Genomic DNA, 10,172 nt, shown 5'->3' on the forward strand with positions numbered 1-10,172 from the left:
TTTCATTATTAGAATCATACATTTCATCAAGTAATACAGATACAAAGAGATTTTCTTTCTGAGAAGACCGTTAGTATTGGCTTGCAGGCAGGCAGGCAGGCAGGCATTTGAGGGTTATTATTTCGCCTGTTGATTGGGGGGAGGGTTGATGTGTTAGGGGGTTTTCGGTTAGATGTGGTGGTGGTGATTGGTGGTGGTGGTGATTGGTGGTGGTGGTGATTGGTGGTGGTGGTGGTGGTGGTAGTAGGTGGGAGTTGGGGTGGGGGGGGTGGGGGGGGGGTGGGGAGGGAAGGGGAGGGGAATGATGGTCTGTGGATTCCTTCTCCGTACCCTTTACATATAAGCAAAAATATGCCTTCTTGTGGGTATAGAAACATTAACACAAATTATATCAGTAACTGATATTGTAGCCTTTTAAACAGAAAAGATTTGTACATACAAATACTTTTTAATTATCATTTATTTGTGGAAATGGCATTTACGTCATTAAATTGATACCTCAGCATCAAGCTAGTGTCCTGCAGCAGTGGTCCAGTGGTAAAGTGTATATAAGTGATGCGTATTCTTGGAGTTGCGAGTTCAAACCCGGATTAAGCTATATATATATATATATATATATACAACATGTTTTGTTTTGGTTGTTCGTTTTTGTATAAAGCCTCACACAATATCTATATTAAGCGAGTTTGTTTTAAACATGACATACATATTAATTCATTTTACCAGGCCTTATTCCACACAACTCCGTGAATTTCCCGTGGAGCCAGCCATTCAAACAAAAACAAACGAAACAAAACAAAACAAAACAAAAAACATTATTGCCAACAGCATTTGGTGTTCCCAGGCGGTCACCCATCCAAGTACTAACCAAACCCAACGTTGCTTAACTTCGCTGATCGGACGAGAAGCGGTGTTCTCAACGTGGTATGGCCGTTGGCATGAGACTGCCTACACATTGTGGCTAATAACCAACTCTTTTTAAGTCATCGCGGCAGGATACGGACCTGCTTGTGGTGTCTTAATGGTAATTGTATCCTAACATATTTTTGTCTCCTTGGCATGGATATTTAACATCGTTTATTCAGTCTTGGGTTTATGTTCTTTCGCCATTTACAGACATTTTACATCTACCTACTTCCTCAGCCTGCCCTGCCAATTTCTAATGAATTTGTGGATTTTCTTTTGTAATACAAACATGTGTGTGCTCATCTGCTCTTCAGTTTTTATGATATTTGTCTCATCTGTCCTGCTTTATGATACTTTTACAAAGAACATGAACAAATGCTTCTATTTTAGAGAAGATATGGGATCCAGGTTTCGGAGCCGTAAAACCAACCGTCGTGATTGGTGGACGAGTTGCCAGGTTGCAGCTTCTGTACCGTGCCGGCACATAAATAGGTTCGGCTCAAGCGGCGGCAGCATCATTCCCCCGTGACTGTCTGAGCGTCTCTCATCACCTTGGTTGGTTCATCATCATCATCATGGTAGAAGCAAAGCCTACCAAGAAGGCTGCGGCTGCTGCTGCTGCTGCTGTGGTGGCCACCACCAGGAAACCTCGCGTCCAGGTTGCTCACCCGAAAACTAGTCAAATGGTTCTAGCCGCGGTCGCAGCACTCAAAGACCGTAAGGGCTCGTCTCTACAAGCAATCAAGAAGTACGTTGTTGCCAACAACAAAGTCGAGGCTGCCAAGATCGCCATTTACATCCGAAGATTTCTCAAGAAAGCAGTGGCTGACGGCATTCTTGTTCAGACCAAGGGAAGTGGAGCTAGTGGATCATTCAAGCTGGCCGTAGCAGAGAAGAGGGCCGTTCTAACTCCCAAGAAAGCCACCACAACCAAGAAACCATCTACAGCAGCAAAGAAGGCCGTGGTAACTCCCAAGAAAGCCGCCACAAGCAACAAACCACCTACAGCCTTGAAAAAGAAGCAGCAGCAGCAGCTTGTTGTTGGGAACAAAAAGCCCAAAATAAAGAGAGCTTCAAAATCTCCCAAACCACCCAAGGCAAAGAAAGCTGTCAAGAAAACAACAAAGGCAAAATAAACGACGACATGCAAGCAGCATGAATACACATGACAATAAACATCCAGGCCTCCCCCCCTCAGTGGAGGGGCCTCATATGATTCCAAAAAGAGTTTAGTTTTGTAGACAAATAAATCATTACTTTTGGGGTAGATTTACTCTGTATATTATATATATATATATATATATATATATATATATATATATATATATATATATATATATATATATATATATATATATATATATATATATATATAATACATACATGGGTGAGGTGATATGGTACCAAAGTTTTGGGTAAGGTGATTGACATTTACACAAGATAAAACACGAACCAATGGGAATAAAAACATAAGAATGGAAGTAACTGCAGAAGGCCTATTGGCCCATAACACAAGCACTTCCTCTTGATGCTTCTATATTGGTTCAGAGTCTTGAAGCTATAATAATATATATATATATATATATATATATATATATATATATATATATATATATATATATATATATATATATATATATATATATATATATATATATATATATATATATATATATATACACACAAAACTAAATAGTCTTGTTAGACAAATTGCCCCTATTAGAGGCAAGTTGACTAACAAGCCGAATGACTGGCAATTGTTTTGAATTTGAGTTAAATCTAACATAGAAATGTAATCAAACCTAACCTAACCTATGCTAACCCAAGCTAAGCTAACCTAACCTAACCTAAGCTAACCCAAGCTAAGCTAAGCTAACCTAACCTAACCTAACCTAACCTAACCTAAGCTAATCTAACCTAACCTAACCCAGCAATTCATGATCTTAATATAATACTGTTAATTGGATAAACCAATTTGGAAAGAAATGTTCGAAAATAACAAAATTAACTGTGCTTGTTAGGAAAATTGGGCCTTGCATACTTGTCCCAATAGTGTGGTTCTCGCTTTTAGGTACGACATAAACGTATACCTAAGTTGAGAGAGAAAAAGATTCTCACTCAAACATGCATATCGATTGCCAGTCCTGAATTCTGGGTAAATATTCGTGTCCTCCCTTTTCATTTACCATCATTTGGATACTATCAAAACAGCTCTGAGAAGGATAAAATGAATAAAACGGGTAGCTCCCTCATGTAAAAAGGAAGAGTTGGGAAAGATCTCTCTCTCTCTCTCTCTCCCCCTCACACCCCCCCCCCCCCCCCCACCAATGATCCTGCTCTGCTAGTATATAACGTAACAAACCTTCCCCCCCCCCCCTCCCCAATCAGAGTCCCTTTAAGCATGCGAGGATAAAAAATAGATTTCATAAGACCCAATGTGCTAGCTGATATCAAAACAATTTATGTTATCGTCTATTAAGCCCTTCAGTAAAAAAGTATAGGGACCTAATTAGGTCCCGTTTTGAGGTGGTGGTGGGTGGAATCGATGGATTAGCCAAGCTCTTATCCGCCGAATCCGTAGAGGGTACGACCCTGGCGCTTCAGAGCGTACACCACGTCCATGGCAGTGACGGTCTTCCTCTTGGCGTGTTCCGTGTAGGTTACAGCATCACGGATGACGTTCTCGAGGAACACCTTCAGGACGCCACGGGTCTCTTCGTAGATGAGACCCGAAATACGCTTGACGCCGCCACGACGAGCTAAGCGACGAATAGCGGGCTTGGTGATGCCCTGGATGTTGTCACGTAGCACCTTACGATGACGCTTGGCGCCACCCTTTCCGAGTCCCTTGCCTCCCTTGCCGCGTCCAGTCATGGTGTTGTAGTTGTGTGAATCGAATTGATCGAATGCCCGCACGATTTCCCGACTATATCCCATCAAGCGGACGTACTAGTAGCATTGCAACTCCTGCCTGCCCTTACTTTACGCTTGTGGTCGAGTAGACACGGCTTTCTCACAACGCTTTCAAAACTGCAGTTGCCTACTCGTCTGTTTCACGTCCCTGTGAAATGACTTTTGCACAAATCCAAAAAATAGAGCAAAATCAGCGATAATAGTGATTGAGGTGAGCCGCCTGTTGGCTGCAGCCAGAGGAAGGAGGGGAGGGGCAACGGGGTGACGTAGGCGAGTCGAGCAGCCAATGGCGCTCGAGCAAGCGCCTCGAGACGGCGTATATAAGCAAAAATTTTTCGGCGCCGGCCATCACAAACCACAGTTGTTCACCATGGCTCGCACCAAGCAGACTGCTCGCAAGTCCACGGGAGGCAAGGCTCCTCGTAAGCAGCTGGCCACCAAGGCAGCACGCAAGTCTGCTCCTGCCACAGGGGGGTGTGAAGAAGCCTCACCGTTACAGGCCCGGAACGGTCGCCCTGCGTGAGATCCGTCGTTACCAGAAGAGCACCGAGTTGCTCATCAGGAAACTTCCCTTCCAGCGTCTGGTGCGCGAGATTGCCCAGGACTTCAAGACCGATCTTCGCTTCCAGTCGTCTGCCGTCATGGCTTTACAGGAGGCATCCGAGGCTTACCTGGTCGGTCTCTTCGAGGACACTAACCTCTGTGCCATCCACGCCAAGCGTGTCACCATCATGCCAAAGGACATTCAGCTTGCTCGCCGTATCCGTGGAGAGCGTGCATAAGCTAAATCGACCACCCTAGTATACACCAAACTCGGCCCTTCTCAGGGCCAAAATATCCTTCTAAGGAGATTTCAGACATTCCTAGCATCAGTCATATGAATTAACCTTCATCTACACATATAATAAATAAATAAATAAATAAACAAATACACTAATTTAGGTGTCATACATACACGTGATATCAATAAATCAAGTCATTTGTAGTACAACCTGTTCTCTTACAAACAAAACGCCGTCGCTTTTCGCTCTTATGCACTGTCAAGGATCACCCCCCCCCCCCCCCCCCCAAAATAAAAATTGTCATACTGTACTAGAAATAAAAGCAGCTTGTATAAGTGACATACTGTCCAGTCCTGTTTTATTCTGTTTTCGGTCCTCTGGCTTAATCTGTTAAGTTAGGAGATGACATTTTAAATTAACCGTTTTCTTGACATTTTCAAACCTAAGAGGGTGGCCTGCATAGTAATCCTAATGTGGAACATAACAATGAATCTCTAATCTCTAGAAAAAAGATACCGAGTGCTTATATGTGTTGAGAGAGAGAGAGAGAGAGAGAGAGAGAGAGAGAGAGAGGAGAGAGAGAGAGAGAGAGAGGAGAGAGAGAGAGAGAGAGAGAGAGAGACAGACAGACAGACAGACAGACAGACAGACAGACAGACAGACAGACAGACAGACAGACAGACAACAGACAGACAGACAGACAGACAGACAGCAGACAGACAGACAGACAGACAGAGACTGAGAGAGAGAAACACACACAGACAGTTTCATAAATATTCTCATTTTATAGCTATTTGCTTTCAGTGACAGAGGTTTTTGTTATAATAGTATTGGTGTCTAACACTCACAATCTCTTTAGAAATTAAAGTGTGGCTCCAATGGAGCCGAGTTTGTTGGTTTGAGGCCAAGCCACCACCACAGGGCAGTAAGTAAGCCGTTTACTTGGAGGAGGTGTACTTGGTGACGGCCTTAGTGCCCTCAGAGACGGCGTGCTTGGCCAGTTCTCCGGGCAACAGGAGCCTTACAGCCGTCTGGATCTCCCGACTGGTAATGGTGGAACGCTTGTTGTAGTGGGCCAGGCGAGAAGCCTCGGCGGCGATGCGCTCGAAAGATGTCGTTCACGAACGAGTTCATGATCGACATGGCTTTGGAAGAGATACCAGTGTCGGGGTGGACCTGCTTCAGCACTTTGTAGATGTAGATGCTGTAGCTCTCCTTCCTCCTGCGCTTCTTTTTCTTATCGCCCTTGGCAATGGCCTTCTGGGCCTTTCCGGCCTTCTTGGCAGCCTTTCCAGATGCCTTGGGTGGCATGATGATGCTCGTGCTGGCTGGCGTTGCAGTACAATAATGAACTTTTGCGCGAGTCGAGCTTTCCTTTTATATCCCGCTCGCGACTCAGCTCAGAGCGGGTCGCGTGGCGGAGCGCGCTGATTGGTCAGTGGCGGACTCCCTTGATCCTGAGCGGGGTATATAACACGAAGCTCGATCTGCGGGCCGGCATTAAAACACCACAAACCCACAACAGCAGCAGCAATGTCAGGACGCGGCAAGGGAGGCAAAGTGAAGGGCAAGTCAAAGTCTCGCTCCAGCAGGGCCGGACTTCAGTTCCCCGTGGGCAGAATTCACCGTCTGCTGCGTAAGGGCAACTACGCCGAACGCGTCGGTGCTGGCGCTCCTGTCTACCTGGCAGCCGTCATGGAATACCTCGCTGCCGAAGTTCTCGGAGCTCGCCGGTAACGCCGCACGTGACAACAAGAAGACCCGTATCATCCCACGTCACTTGCAGTTGGCCATCCGCAACGACGAAGAACTCAACAAACTTCTGTCTGGCGTAACCATTGCACAGGGAGGTGTTCTTCCAAACATTCAGGCAGTTCTTTTGCCAAAGAAGACAGAGAAGAAGTAAGCACTTCTGCCACCCACCAGCGACAAATACCATAACCAGGCTCCATCCGGAGCCACACACACTTTAATAGAGAGATTCAAGTAGACAATCAACTTTCAAACATTAATAATAACATTTATATTGATTTCATTTGGAATGTGTACATAACAAACAAACAAAACAAAATTATAGGGGATATTCAGCATCACTTGGAATATTAACCAATCATATAAATCCAATATATATTTTATATTTTACTTTAAGCGAGGAATTCATATTCTATCCATTTTTAATCATACAAATGAACAAAAGCAATTCTCACTAGACGTAATGAATGAATAAATGATCAAGGTTTTAATGTGTTTCATGAATATATATATATATATATATATATATATATATATATATAATATATATATATATATATATATATATATATATATATATATATATATATATATATATATATATATTAATACTTGTGAACCAGAATATGTTTGAGCAGCAGCGATCGTGCTGCCATTGGCCGAAGTGCAACAATTCAAAATAATTTAAAGGGCCTGCTCGGGTATATAAGAGAGGCTGGGAGACTGGGGCCGGTGGTGGGTGATGGGTGAGAGTGAGGGTGTGGTGTGTGTGTGGTGTGGTGTGGTGTTGTTAAGAGTTGATTTACGGCCAGCCAGCCAGCCAGCCAGCCAGCCAGCTGCAGCCAAGGCAGGGCAAGCAAGGCAAGGCAAGGCAAGGCAAGGCAGGCAGCATGCAGGCAAGGCAGGGCAGGCAGCAGGCAGGCAGGCAGGCAGGCAGCCAGGCAGCCAGGCAGCCAGAAGGCAGGCAGGCAGGCAAGGCAGGCAGGCAGGGCAGGCAGGCAGGCAGGCAGGCAGGCAGGCAGGCAGGCAGGCAGGCAGGCAGGCAGGCAGGCAGGCAGGCAGGCAGGCCAGGCAGCAGCAGGCAGGCAGGCAGGCAGGCAGGCCAGCCAGCCAGCCAGCCAGCCAGCCAGCCAGCCAGCCAGCCAGCCAGCCAGCCAGCCAGCCAGCCAGCCAGCCAGCCAGCCAGCCAGCCACTCCCACTTTGTATTTATATGCATTCAATTTATATTCAAACATTATATATGTTAAGGGCCTTGTTTTAGTGTTTATTTTAAAAATGACAAACATCGAGTCATTTTACCAGTCCTTTAGCGTTAACGGTGATGCATTTTAAAACTGAACATAAATCGCCTTTTCTGGATATATCAAATATCGAATCCGCTTAATGTGCCTACAATTCAATCATTCAAAAAATACATAATTTACATCAAGCCTTTCATAGAACAGACAATAAGATTTGTACATGCAAAAAAAAAAAATCCTTTAAGTTATCAATACAATGTGAGAAAACTTTACTTTTATAACTAAAGTTGCACAATTATACCAACTTCTATGGTGGCTGGGTGTAAGGTGTGTGGCTGGTGTTTTGGAAGTCGCGAGTTCAAACGACCCAATGGGAATAATACTTTTTTTTTTTTTGCCATACAATCTTCCTAATACTATTATGTAGGTTTGTGTGTGTGTTTTTTTTATTCATTCTTTGGTTTTATAGATGACATACATATTGACTCCTTTTACCGGTCCTTAATTAGGCTCTGGGGAAGCAATGGTGGTGGTGGTGGTGGTGGTGGTGCATTTAAAACTAAACCAAAAATCACCAGTTCTGGACGCGTCAAATATCATATCCGCTTTAATGTGTCTACAACCTAATTACTTAAAACTACACTATTTAATTCATTCATATCATGTGCATATTGGTCATTATGCTCATACAACCGACATCAAATTTATTTTCATTATTAGAATCATACATTTCATCAAGTAATACAGATACAAAGAGATTTTCTTTCTGAGAAGACCGTTAGTATTGGCTGGCTGCAGGCAGGCAGGCAGGCAGGCATTTGAGGGTTATTATTTCGCCTGTTGATTGGGGGGAGGGTTGATGTGTTAGGGGGTTTTCGGTTAGGTGTGGTGGTGGTGATTGGTGGTGAGTGGTGATGTGGTGGTGGTGGTGGTGGTGGTGGTGGTGGTAGTAGGTGGGAGTTGGGGTGGGGGGGGGGGGGGGAGGGGAGGGAAGGGGAGGGGAATGATGGTCTGTGGATTCCTTCTCCGTACCCTTTACATATAAGCAAAAATATGCCTTCCTTGTGGTATAGAAACATTAACCCAAATTATATCAGTAACTGATATTGTAGCCTTTTAAACAGAAAAGATTTGTACATACAAATACTTTTTAATTATCATTTATTTGTGGAAATGGCATTTACGTCATTAAATTGATACCTCAGCATCAAGCTAGTGTCCTGCAGCAGTGGTCCAGTGGTAAAGTGTATATAAGTGATGCGTATTCTTGGAGTTGCGAGTTCAAACCCGGATTAAGCTATATAATATATATATATACTATATACAACATGTTTTGTTTGGTTGTTTGTTTTTGTATAAAGCCTCACACAATATCTATATTAAGCGAGTTTGTTTTAAACATGACATACATATTAATTCATTTTACCAGGCCTTATTCCACACAACTCCGTGAATTTCCCGTGGAGCCAGCCATTCAAACAAAAACAAACGAAACAAAACAAAACAAAACAAAAAACATTATTGCCACAGCATTTGGTGTTCCCAGGCGGTCACCCATCCAAGTACTAACCAAACCCAACGTTGCTTAACTTCGCTGATCGGACGAGAAGCGGTGTTCTCAACGTGGTGATGGCCGTTGGCATGAGACTGCCTACACATTGTGGCTAATAACCAACTCTTTTAAGTCATCGCGGCAGGATACGGACCTGCTTGTGGTGTCTTAATGGTAATTGTATCCTAACATATTTTTGTCTCCTGGCAATGGATATTTAACATCGTTTATTCAGTCTTGGGTTTATGTTCTTCGCCATTTACAGACATTTTTACATCTACCTACTTCCTCAGCCTGCCTGCCAATTTCTAATGAATTTGTGGATTTTCTTTGTAATACAAAATTGTGTGTGCTCATCTGCTCTTCAGTTTTATGATATTTGGTCTCATCTGTCCTGCTTTATGGATACTTTTACAAAGAACATGAACAAATGCTTCTATTTTAGAGAAAGATATGGGATCCAGGTTTCTGAGCCGTAAAACCAACCGTCCGTGATTGGTGACGAGTTGCCAGGGTTGCAGCTTCTGTACCGTGCCGGCACATAAATAGGTTTCGGCTCAAGCGGCGGCAGCATCATTCCCCCTCGTGACTGGCTGAGCGGCCCTCTCATCACCTGGTTTGGTTCCATCATCATCATGGTAGAAGGCAAAGCCTACCAAGAAGGGCTGCGGCTGCCTGCTGCTTGCTGCCTGTGGTGGCCACCACCAGGAAACCTCGCGTCCAGGTTGCTCACCCGAAAACTAGTCAAATGGTTCTAGCCGCGGTCGCAGCACTCAAAGACCGTAAGGGCTCGTCTCTACAAGCAATCAAGAAGTACGTTGTATGCAACAACAAAGTCGAGGCTGCCAAGATCGCCATTTACATCCGAAGATTTCTCAAGAAAGCAGTGGCTGACGGCATTCTTGTTCAGACCCATAGGGAAGTGGAGCTAGTGGATCATTCAAGCTGGCCGTAGCAGAGAAGAGGGCCGTTCTAACTCCCAAGAAAGCCACCACAACCAAGAAACCATCTACAGCAGCAAAGAA

General features: G+C 44.2%; 1 non-coding gene and 1 pseudogene across 1 annotated transcript; both read right to left on the minus strand.

Moving 5' to 3' along the window:
* Nucleotides 1–819: 819 nt before the first annotated feature.
* Nucleotides 820–938, minus strand: LOC138361762 (5S ribosomal RNA). The gene has a single exon (XR_011227164.1). It is a non-coding gene; the product is annotated as a 5S ribosomal RNA (ribosomal RNA).
* Nucleotides 939–9,117: 8,179 nt separating this feature from the next.
* LOC138361768 (5S ribosomal RNA) lies at nt 9,118–9,236 on the minus strand (annotated as a pseudogene).
* Between the last annotated feature and the right edge of the window lie 936 nt (nt 9,237–10,172).

This window comes from Procambarus clarkii, unplaced genomic scaffold (genome assembly GCF_040958095.1).
Source record: "Procambarus clarkii isolate CNS0578487 unplaced genomic scaffold, FALCON_Pclarkii_2.0 HiC_scaffold_714, whole genome shotgun sequence".
Classification (NCBI taxonomy): domain Eukaryota; kingdom Metazoa; phylum Arthropoda; class Malacostraca; order Decapoda; family Cambaridae; genus Procambarus; species Procambarus clarkii.